A 12,648-nucleotide genomic window follows, 5' to 3' on the forward strand; every position below is an offset into this window, starting at 1 on the left:
ATAACAACAACCAGGCAAAAAGTGCTAATGATGATTTTAAGCAAACTTTTATGGCGTCCGGTTTTTGTTACATTTATTTTTTGTTATTATATTTTTTTGTTTGGTATCGGCTTTAATGACAGACGCGCTTAATATTTGGCAACAGGGTTCATTCATCCGCCGCAATGAGGAAAAGTAAAACGCGCGAGAAAAAAAAAATAATTTTAATTTAAGTTAAACCAACGAGCTTTTAATGCAATTGCACTAATTTATATGCGCGCGGTGGGGTGGGTGCGGCGGAAAAATATGAAACCAGTTTGCTGGCTAATTTGCACACTTTTGCGGGCAATTGCAGGCGCTCATTGGCAGCGCAGCGACAAGTTCAATAAAAATGTGTAATATACTACACATATGTTTTTTGGTGTAATTTTTAAGAGAAATTTATAAAGCAAAAAAGAAAAAATTATAAAAAAAATTTTAACGAAATAAAAAAAATTTATCGAAAACAAATTTTTTAATCGAAATATAAAAAAAAATTTATCGCAATAAAAAGATGCAAAAAAATAAATAATATACATATAAGAAAATTTTTTTCGATGAAATTCGATAAAAAAAATTTTCGATAATTTGTTTTTTAATCGAAATGAAAAAATATATCGAAATAAAACATACAAAAAAAATAAATAAAATATTAGAAAAAAAAATATCTGAAAAAATTTATCGAATTTTTTTTTATCGAAATAAAAAAAATTATCGAAATAAAATATACAAAAAATTAACAAGATATAAGAAAAAATTATTAGAAAAAAAAAAATAATTGAAATAAAAATTGTTAAAAAAAGTTAAAATTCATTAAAAAAAAATTACGTTCCGAATATGACTCAGCGTTGATTTGTTATTTAATGCTTCATTGGAATTTTTTTGTTGTTTTCTCTTCTTTTTTTTCAATACTCCAAAATTAATTCCGGCCCTTTATTTCTTTGCAGCTGTTTTAAACACACATACCAACGAAGCAACACATACACACTCAGAGCTATATTTGCAGCAAGCCAGGAAGAAAGCTTAACGCCTGCACTCTTTGTGGCCACAGCAGCAGGCATTGGCGCGTCAGGAGTACGCTTTTCAACACACGCTGCCACAAAAAGCGGTAAGTGCTCGAGTTGTTGCCGCACGAGGCGCCACAGTTGCGCTGGAAGTGCGCGCACTTAGCATATTACATAGAAAAACGCCATATGTATGTATTCTTATAATTTTTTATATAATATTCATATATACATATACATATATAGACATACTTTATACATGTATGTACGAGTATATTTCTATAAAGACTTGTTGCCACAGGCAACAATGAAAGATGGCGGCTGGAGAGAACTCAGCAGCAAAGCATTTAAGCGGCTTCCGGGAAATATTTCTATGCTGGCAAGATGCGCACAAATGAGCTGTCTTATAGATGACAATAACAACAACTACTACACTTTTAAGTAGACACAACCACGTAACTCCCGAACAGCGACGCTGCATGTCTCCAATGGCAATAGCACGTAAACACGCTTTTATATATATATACATATATATATGTATACATTAGTATACAGATATACATATCTACATTAGTATGTTGATATATATACCTATATGAGTACATACATATATGCTTCTGTATATGTGCTCCTCCACAGCTTTAATTTGCCTGTCGTCGCAGTATTTGCCGCCATTTGCCGATTTGTCGGGCAATCGCTACGCTAGACAAATAAGAAATGCACGCCCGCGCCCATACATTCACACAATAAACACACACAGATACAACTGTTTGCCTGTATTTCTATAAAATGCCGATTGTTGAATATGCTTATGCGCTTTACTAACATTTCTTGTGAATTTGTGTGGAAACACTTAGTTATTCTACAAAGTGTGTCTCCTCCTCCACTTTCGCTATGAAAATGTCCAAACAAGTGCGTGTGTGTGTCTGCACAGGTGTTTATTAGCAACGCTGGCAGTTAGCATAAGTAGCGTGTGCCATTTGTGCTGCTTGAAGATGTGTGGGCGCCTTGGAGAATAATGAAAATATTTCCTTTAACGAAATGAGATGTCTCTAAAGCCATTTAAGAGTTTAATCGCTGCTTCTTTAATATTTACATTGCTACGCATATTCTTAAGGACCTCTGCCTAGCGATTACCTACTGCTGACTTTATGATCACGTCGTTTGGCTTATTATTTACAGCTATATTCTTTCATTGTTATCTTTCTTTCGCGTTTTTATGTGCTTCGTCCACCGCTCCTTCATTTGCGTGAGTCTTCTCTGCTTTTTTAGGCCGTCCATCTTGCACTGGCCGTCTTTTTCGATTCGTGGTCGCACTGTTTCTCGAGGCTCCACTGGGCTTGTAGCGTGCCGCTTCGAAGTTAGCAACTTGGAGGTTGGCGATGCGTCTGCTAAGATGCTCCCGCCTTCTTTTCTCATTTTCTGCGATGAGCCTGTTTCTACGGTAACTCTTGATTACGTCAAAGAGTTCGTCTAGCTGTGCCTTTCCATTTTTAACATCCATGCTGACGCTCTTCTGTTTTGCCATCGCCATCTTCATTATTTGCGCGATACCGTTGCGATTTTCTTGGGATTTCTCTTCTGCCCGTCTCATTTGGGTAATGTATTCTTGTTTCAGTGAGTTTTGAGATCCTTCTATGTTGGCAACTGGGCGCTCTTCTCTTCTCCTTGTTTTGTTGATTGTGTTGGTGTGACCGGAATTTTCCTTAAAGCTGTCTTTTCTCCCATTTTGTCCGGTAGTTTTGGAGTGACGGTGAGTAGAGGGGATATAAGATTCTACTATTTCTACGGAAGACGGTCCTGTATTCCTCATCCTAGCCATCTTTGTTTTGTTGATCTTTCGACTGGGTTTTTGTCGTTGTTGCAGTGTATTATGAACGCAGTGGTTATCTATGCCTACGGTGATTGACACAAGTTCTTATGGGAGCTTATGTTCAGAGCCTAGGTTCGGGCATGAATCAGGAGCTCATCTCAACTAAACCTGAATGGCCAAAAAATTATAGCGTCGAGTTTCAAGTACAACATAATCAGAATCTTACTGACCTCAATTCTGAATTTGCACATTTGACGCTGAAGAATAGCATGCACACTAGTATTATTCAAAGTATTGCCCAAGCAAACCATTCTCTCATCTTTACGGCAATTTGTGGATTACATTTCAAAAGTACTCCGCTGTCTAGATAGCCAAGTATGAATCAAGAGTATTCCTGTTCCTACATATGTGAACCGTAATCCAGTGAGAGTGTTCTGCATTGACTGGAGAAAAATGGTATTCAGCAGGCGCAAAGTCCAGGCTGTAAGGCAGGTGCGACAAAACTTCTCAGCCGCTGTTTTCCAAATAATTTTGAAATGTCTGCTTGAGTGCCTCCCAAATTTTCTGCGAGTTCTGACAATGATCTTCATCGAGTAAGTCTTCCAGTTGCTCATCTTCAAACTTTTTTTTACCGTTCCGTAAAAATCTTGAATTCGAACAAAAAACTTGGAAAACTCCAATTTTCTCTAAGGAATAAATATGCAACGCCTTTGTCGCATTTTTTTATTGTTTTATCTTGCTCAACTGCTTATATGAAACGATTTTCCTGGCATACAATTAGCTTAGCATTTATATGACTTCCTTAAAGCAAAGTATATAGCAGTACAATATATTCTGTTATTTACATACACACATAACATACATCTAGTTTAGATGCTCAGAAGTATTAATTGGTGATTTGCTTTTGGTCTGTTGTATGCTGTTAGCTGTCAAATTTATTTAAAAAATTGCAAAAATAACAAAAAAATTGTAAATGATTGAAAACTGAAAAATTGAAGATTTTTGCTGTCCACAAATCTATTTGCAGTGTTGCTTTTCCTCCCATTGTTGTTGTTATTGTACTCCACTAACTGTGCCTTAACAACGAGTATTTGGCCATTAAAATTTCTTATGCGTCACTCACTCACTTAAAGAGTAAGTCAGTCAGCTAGTTAAGACAATTCAGTGCAGTTCGGTGCAGTTGGCAAAGCCACATTCAAATCTGAAATTCAACAAGCCAAATAAAAGTTACTCATACGCCGTGTATGCACTGACAATTGGCCTGCATTTTTCGGGCGGCTCGTTGGTGTTCAAGTGCTATGCGCGGCGCACTCGACCGCAATACAAAAGCAAAACAAACACATATACATATACATATATAGACAAACTCACACACACACATACAAATATGGTACATAAATGTGTTCATATTTGCCACAAATGACAACTGCTTCACCTGATTCGGCACCAACACACATTCCGTGTGTTTGTTTGTGTGCTTGCTTCCTTCCCAAATGTCTTCAGCAGCACTTGTCACATCTGCTACAGCACTTCGGCGGCATTTTGGTTGCTTCGGGCGCGTACTTTTAACCACCTTTACATGCATATAGTTTCATAATTTGTCATTGTGCGCGCGTCGACGTGACAGGAAATGTGCTCAAGTGGGCATTGGTTTGTGCCACAACTGCTGTGCGTAATTAGAAATCTTCTAGACACGTACGTTTTGCTGTTGGCACAATTTTTACTTTATATTCTATTTTTTTATTTTTTTGTTTTTGTAGGGTGTCTTTCTGCAGTTCCTTTGCAGCCATTTACTTTCATTTTCATTTCGAATGACCGCAATTTCCATTCCTTACAAATGCTTGGCGAGGATCCTTGTTGTTTTTGTCATCATGTGTGCATTGTATGTGTCTGCTTCGTGACTTTCGTTGGAAGTGTGCAAGAAAACTAGTATTGCTTTTGTAGTTGTAATTAATGGTAGGTGCTAATCACTATAAGACAGCAAACCAAGTCAAGTTGTGACCCCAGGCCAAACGTTTGCTCAGCTGCACTCATACACTCAACTGCGTGCGCGCTTACACATACCAATACACTACGATTGTCGTGTGTGTTGAAGTGTTCAGGTATAAGGCGTCCAATTAGCTTTAGAGGCTAGCTTGACATAATTTTCAATTTTGTGTGCCAGTTGAAAACAGCTTATTTGAGCTACAATTTTTTTTTAAATAAAATTGATTTTTTTCAAATATCGGTTTACTATAGCATATAGCTGTCATACAAACTGAACGCACAAAATGAAGTTCTTGTAAGGAAAACTTTATTTGAAAAGAAATCTCCACCAAATTTGGCACAAGGTTTTCTCTTATGCAACGCTACAATCTCTTAAGAAACTTTCCAGATCGGACTACTTTAGCATATAGCTGCCATACAAACTGAACGCACAAAATAAAGTTCTTGTAAGGAAAACTTTTTTATTTGAAAAGAAATCTCCACCAAATTTGGCACACATTATTTGCTAAAAGAATGTTACAATATCTTAAGAAATTTTCCAGATCGGACTACTATAGCATATAGCTGCCATACAAACTGAACGAACAAAATGAAGTTCTTGTAGGGAAAACTTTTTTATTTGAAAAGAAATCTCCACCAAATTTGGCTCAAATTATTTGCTAAAAGAATGTTACAATATCTTAAGAAATTTTCCAGATCGGACTACTATAGCATATAGCTGCCATACAAACTGAACGAACAAAATTAAGTTCTTGTAAGGAAAACTTTTTTATTTGAAAAGAAATCTCCACCAAATTTGGCACAAATTATTTGCTAAAAGAATGTTACAATATTTTAAGAAATTTTCCAGATCGGGCTACTATAGCATAGAGCTGTCATACAAACTGAACGAACAAAATTAAGTTCTTGTAAGGAAAACTTTTTTATTTGACGTGTTATAATCACCAAATTTGGCACAAAGTCTTCTCTTATAAAACGCTATAACATCTAAAAAAATTTTCCAGATCGAACTACTATAGCATATAGCTGCCATACAAACTGAACGAACAAAATTAAGTTCTTGTAAGGAATACTTTTTTATTTGAAAAGAAATCTCCACCAAATTTGGCACAAATTATTTGCTAAAAGAATGTTACAATATCTTAAGAAATTTTCCAGATCGGACTACTATAGCATATAGCTGTCATACAAACTGAATGATGAAAATCAAGGAACTGCTTTGTTATTATTGTTTCGATACAGTCGTAGTTAATTGTTGTACTTATATATAATTATATGCAGCTGTCTGCACACATGTTTAGCATATATACATATATACACACATACATATACATATATATTTTTTTTTTTAATATTTCACTCGCTACGTTCACGAAATATAATCAGCCCTAAATGAATTAAATAAATAGATAGCGAAAATTTATGAACAACAGCTTAGCTCAGCTGATCCCACACAAAAACATACACACACACACACTTCTTTAATAGTTACCCGCTTGCAAAGCAGCTGTTGATCTTCTTAAGTTTTCAACCATGCACCCGCGTAGATACAAGCATGTGTGAGTGTTTTGTAGCACACACACACACACAACTGCCGTAGCTGCATATTTTCGAACTGCTATTTATTTTCGTGTTTATTTCTGTTTGATTTTTACTATTTCGGTAGCATTGTGCGAATGCAAATAGACGATGTCGTCAATCAGTGTGATCCATAAACTAGCAATGGCGCGCTAATTCGATACTCATTTTGTAGCCAGTCGTTTTGCTTGTTAAAAAAAAAGAAAAAAATAGCAACAACAAGTGTAATATTATTTATTAGAAACAATCTTCTACATTTTTCACACCATTTCGTTGGCGTGTTGATTTGAAAGATAAATAATTATTTGCATTTGCCAGAGCAGCTTGTTTTCGTTTCTATTGTTGTTTTTGTATATTTTGTTGCTTTTATTTTCATTGTTGTTGTTATGTCTGATGCTTTGTTGTTTTGGCACTATGTGACAGCCATTAATTTGCAATTTTCTCGAGGAATTCGCTTAAGTGGCACTTCGACTGACGAGCCGCGCAGCGGAGCGCCATCTGTCAGTCCAAAACGAGTCCCATTTAACATCTGTACATATATTTGGAGGGCGCTATTTTCTTATTCTATAATCAGTTCAATACAGTTTTTTGCTTTGTGTGTTTATAATTACTCTAGTTGAGGTTATGAATGCTTTTAGAGCATGCTTTCCACTAAAAATTGTCAAATAGTCTATTGACCTTCTACAAAGTTGAACAGAAGCGTTTTTTTCTTCAGTATGAGATCAGTTGAAAATGTCGCGATGTCGAACAAATTCCTTTAATTTACCATATTTTTCTTTGGAACTTGGGGTAGCTCAGAGATAAGATCACACAATGGGAACTGATTCTATAGGTTAGGTTAGGTTAGGTTAGGTTAATCTGGTAGGCCAATAAGCCGCGTATAGACCAGTTTTGGTCCTTTGTGATTCACTTGCTAGTTTCATAAGAAGTAGTCATCCTTTAGGATGCTTGCGCTTGACGCGAATTATAACAGGATCTGCGGCCTATCGATACCTTTTCCATCGTAACGTGGAGACCCCAAATGCTTACAGCAGTCTTTTCAATGCGTGACAAGTGTACAAAAGATGCTTTATTGTTTACCTGGTGCCCTGTTGTAGACATTTCCTGCAGTCTGCTTGATCTGTCAGCCACATCCTGTGGGCATGTTTTGCCTTCAGACAATGACCAGTTAGTATTTCTATTATGTTACAGTCTCTTCTATCGAGTAACAATAGGAATTTTGTGGACTTCCGATCTACCGTTGCATGATTTTTGAAGTTTTGCACACAGGTAGCTCGTTCCATCCAATTTCTTATTTAAACCTTATTACCTTATTAAAAGCCCGATTCGGTCGTTGTTAGAACCAACCTGAGAACCTATAACGTCCATTTGGAAGCAGCATAGTATATTACGCTATCATGAGTTACTTTTAGTACACTACATACTTTAGCTTCTATGTAAAGATTCTGTGTATTTGAGCACGAGATAATATCGAAAAACCCGATTGCTGTGATCACTTTTGTTAGGTTGGTGCAAGCCTTCGCTAAGTTAAAGTCCAAAAAGTTAGCTGGGTGCAAGTCTTGGCTAAGTTAAAGTCGAAAAAGTTGTTCTGAACCATGATCAGGTTTCTGTTAATGATATACAACAAACTCCCGAGTCTATTTCTAAAATGAAAATGCTCCGGCGATTCTTCAAAACGTGTAAGAGAACTTTCCAATTGTAATTTGACAGTAAAAAGAAATATGCCTTTGTTTTGCCACCATTCTTCATACAAGCTTTTTATATGCTGTCGTATGCTAGGGCTTAAAATCAAGTTCGCTCAATTTACTATAGATTTCGGTTAGAGGGTTATGAGTGGGAAAGGGTTGATTTCTTAAGCTTAAACCTTAAACTTAGAGGTTTAGATAACACCAACAACAATTTTAAGTACCTCAGCCATTTTTTCGTAGATTGGCAAGGGTCCAGCTGAAAAATGTTGAAAATTACTTGCCACATAACCTCAAAATTGAGCTCAAACACTTCTTGAACTTAAACCAACGACTGCTAAATTTAGATAACACCAACCGTAACCCAATTATTAAGTATTTATTTATTAAGATTATTTATTAAGGCGAGGATCTAGCTAAAAATTGTTGAAATTCGCATTTGCCATAACCTCAAGTTCGAAAGAGCAGCGCAATGCTCGTCTTGGCTGACCAAAAACTGCTCAAAATAATTAGAAACGAACTTTTTGTTGTTATTTTAGAACGTTCACAATAATTACATATTGTTTTTATTTTTTCTAAATTAATTGCTAAATATAAATAACGCCGGCAAACAGCCCAGCAGTCTGCGCTTCTGCGACCTTTACGGCCATGCAAAAAAAGGTAATAATAACAAAAATGTTACAAAAATTAATAAATTTGAGATTCACTAAAGTTTTGCAATTATCATACGGCCCAACAGAAGACACATACACACGTATACATATTTCTACGCAGCGAAGTTGTTATCGGAGCTCATTTTCGCTAATAGTTTAAATCAATATTAGCATACAAAATTATTCGTGGCGCATAATGTAGGCCGGAGGCGCGTGTGTTGCGGAGCCCGACGACCCAGCAACGGTCCCAACAGAACAACCAGCCCCCCAGCGCAACTTCTCCTTTTCGGGTCGGCTCAACGGCTGTGCGGTGCCGTCCAACATGTGCGCAAATATTTACGAATTCCATACAGACATTCTAACGTGTATTTACATATGTGTGTGTTTGAAAGTGTGTAGTGTACTTACATTTTCCCCGGTCCACGTGCTGTGGAGTGTCTGTCTATGTTATTGTTTTCCACTGTTTTTGTGGAAATGTTGCAAACAAAATTGGTGAATAGTGAGTTGACAATAATATTTACTTGGATACAATGACTTGTACTTTCAGCTTAAATATGGTTTCAATCGAATTTCGATTTTAAATCGTGTATGCTGATCTGACTTAGAATTTTTTTTTATTAAAAATCTGGTGACAACGCTTTTAATGCTATATTACTGTGTTTTTGAAAATTTTTAATATTTTTTATAATAATTCCTATATTAGGAAAATTGCATGTATTGAATACTATTATTATAAAATAAAAAATATTTAAAAAAATTACAAAACAATAAAAAAAAATTATTAATAAAATAAAATTGCAATAATATGGAAGTAAGTTTTAAATAAAAAAAATATTTTTAACATTTATGAAATTCATTATTGATTAAAAATTAAAAAAAAAATATTACTAAAAAACATAAGAAAGCATAAAAAATAAATGAATAAATAAAATGTTTAAAAATGAAATTCCAAAAAACAAATTCTGTTAAAGAAATTTCTAACTACAAATTTTAAAAATAAAATTACAAAAAATCAAAAATTTATTTCAAAAAATTTTTAAAAATTAATAAATTAATAAAAATATTTGAAAGTTCAAAAATAATTGTTGAAATAACAAAAATATTTATTAAAAAAAAATATGTCATTTAAGAAATTTTTAATAAAAATTTATAAATGAAAGTACAAAAACCATAAAAAATGTATTTAAAAACATTTTCAAATTAAATAATTAAACAAAATTTATTTTATTTTAATTTATAAAAATAATTTTTTAAACAAAAACAAAATATTTTTTAATGTTATTACATTTTTAATCGAACATTTTCATTTAATTAATTAAAAAAACACTAAAAAGAGTTAAAAATATATATTGTATTTAATAAATTTATAATCAAACTACATAAAAATGTATTTAAACAAATTTGTAAAAATTAAAAAATGAAACAAAAATTATGCTAAGATTAAAAATATTTGTTTACATCAAAAAGCTATTTTTTTTAATATTTTTGCAATTTAAACTGAAAATTTTCATTAAATTCAATTACAAAATTTAAAATTAAAACTAAAAAAAACAAAATAATGAAAAATTTGTTGAAATTTTTTAAAATGAAAAAATAGAAATTATTTAAAGATTAAAAATAATTTTTTAACTAAAAAAACTGTTTTTATGTTTTTACATTTTCACTTATTATTTATTCATATAGAAAATTTAATTTCAAAATTTCAAAGAAATATTACAATGCAAACATAAAAAATTAAAAACAAATTAATTGAATATTATATAATTTAAAAATAAAATTCTAAAAACAATTAAATATTTTATTAAAAAAAATTTTAATTCATGTTAAAAAAATTGAAATTGTAATTCCAAAAATAATAAATACATTATTAAAGAAATTTATAATTAAAAGTTTTAAAAATAGAACTGCACACAAAAATATATAAAAAAATTTTTTAAATAAAAAAAAAATTATTTAAAGATTAAAATTAATATTTAAACAAAAAATAATTTTTAATAAAAAAACCATTTTTAATCGAAAACTTAAAATTAATTCACAAAAACAAATTTAAAACTAAAATTCCACAAAAAAATATATTTTTTAAGGAAATTTAAACACAAATCTACAACAGAAACTTAAAAAATGTATTTCGCCATATTTTTAAAAGTGTAAAAATAAAATAAAAATTATTTAAAGATTAAAAACAATTGTTAAACAAACAAAATTTTATGTTTCTCCATTTTTAATCGAAAATTTGCTTTAATTCATCTAAGAAATTTTAGAAGAGAATTGCAAAAAAAAATAAATATTATATTAACATAATTTATAATTAAAACATTGTAAAACAAATTTGTAAAAAGCAATATTACAATTTTAAAAATAAAAAATAAGTATTTTATTAAAGAAATTTTTAACTACAAATTTTTATTTACTTTATTTAAAAAATTAAAAAGAAATACCAAAAAAGTATATTATTAAAAAAATTAAAAATAAAACTTCAAAAAAAATTTCAACAAATTTAAAAAAAACTAAAAAATAATTTTTTTAAGATATAAATATTAAAAAAAATTAAAATTGTTTTTAACAAAAAAAATATGTATACATTTTTAATCGAAAATTTTCACTTAATTCATTTAAAAAATTGGAAATTTATTATTGTATTTAAATCATAAGTATTTGTTGTTGCATACCAATCAAAATTAAACCGTTACGTCACTCAAATAACATATAAATAATAAATACATTCAAAATTCATTAAAACGCTTCCGTGAGTAAATTTCGAATCAAATATCCTTCGCCAACATATGCCACCGCTGAACTTTCTCACAAACTTTAAAAATTTATATCACGGAAAGATTATAAAGCTTGCTCTCATATATGCAGTTAAGTACATACATACATACATACGTACTATAATGCCCAACCCCGCGCTCAGTAGAAAATAGAACGACAGAAGTGTGCCACCGGCAAAGCCGTGTTAATTTAACCAGGCAATAACCTTCAAATGTTTAAAAATAGTTGACAAACGCACATACGCACATACATATAAACCAAAGTCGACTATTTGTTGTCTACCTCAAGTATTACTGAACCCATAATTACATGGACTATTTCCTTTAATATGGAGAGCAGTGCTTCGAGAGACACACACTCTTTGCAGGAAGCACAAGTTCAAAGTTTTTTGTTGTTGCTTTTAGTTTTATTTTTGTTATTTGTGGTGGCAACTCTGTCCACCAGATTTTTAACTCTCAGTTGACAATTTTTTTTTATATCTCTTTTACTAAAGCTTATAAATTGCTTTCGATTAGCTGTAATTTTTCATACATACATACATATATGTATATGTGTTTATTCACACATACACGTGCATATATACATATATAAAGGCATTTATTCAAATTTTGTGTACACAAAGTAAGACATATGAGTTCTTTGAGTCGCAATACTAACTACCTACAAACATACATACAATTATACTCGGTTGTGCTCAAATGTTGAGTGGTTCTACATGCCGTATGAGTGATGTGAGTACGCTGAGCATTTGCTCGTGCAAGTTGCTGACGTTCTTTCGATATTTGACTGTATATTTGTATGTAAAAATGTTATTTATTCAGTTTTATATATGTATATTTGTATACACATACATACATATATGTATATTATATATGAAAGGAAACGTACATTTATTAACATCTGTAACTTCATATCCACGCACCCATATCGAACTCGTGTCCTTTTTCTCTCTTTTGTGCTCACTTATTATTTATTTATTTTTTTTTCGAAATTCGTTCTCGCTTTTTCTTCTTCCACGCATTGTGTGCTTTTGTGTTTTGTCTGTCACGTCAGACCAACAGCATTGAGTGAGTGACGTAAATTGTTATCGCCGTAGCTCGTGCTTACTTTTATTGTTATTGTCATTATTACTATTATTA

At 32.0% G+C, this 12,648-nt stretch overlaps 1 protein-coding gene across 22 annotated transcripts in view; it reads left to right on the top strand.

The window, feature by feature from the left end:
• The window catches only part of LOC105228884 (myocyte-specific enhancer factor 2), a 231,304-nt gene that overhangs the window by 186,268 nt on the left and 32,388 nt on the right, over nt 1-12,648 (top strand). For all 22 annotated transcript variants that reach the window (XM_049453190.1, XM_049453180.1, XM_049453186.1 and 19 more), the window contains one exon: nt 966-1,126. The gene's annotated coding sequence lies outside the window, so the exon portion shown is untranslated. The remainder of the gene's footprint in view (nt 1-965; nt 1,127-12,648) is intronic.

This window comes from Bactrocera dorsalis, chromosome 3 (genome assembly GCF_023373825.1).
Source record: "Bactrocera dorsalis isolate Fly_Bdor chromosome 3, ASM2337382v1, whole genome shotgun sequence".
In the NCBI taxonomy this organism is placed as follows: domain Eukaryota; kingdom Metazoa; phylum Arthropoda; class Insecta; order Diptera; family Tephritidae; genus Bactrocera; species Bactrocera dorsalis.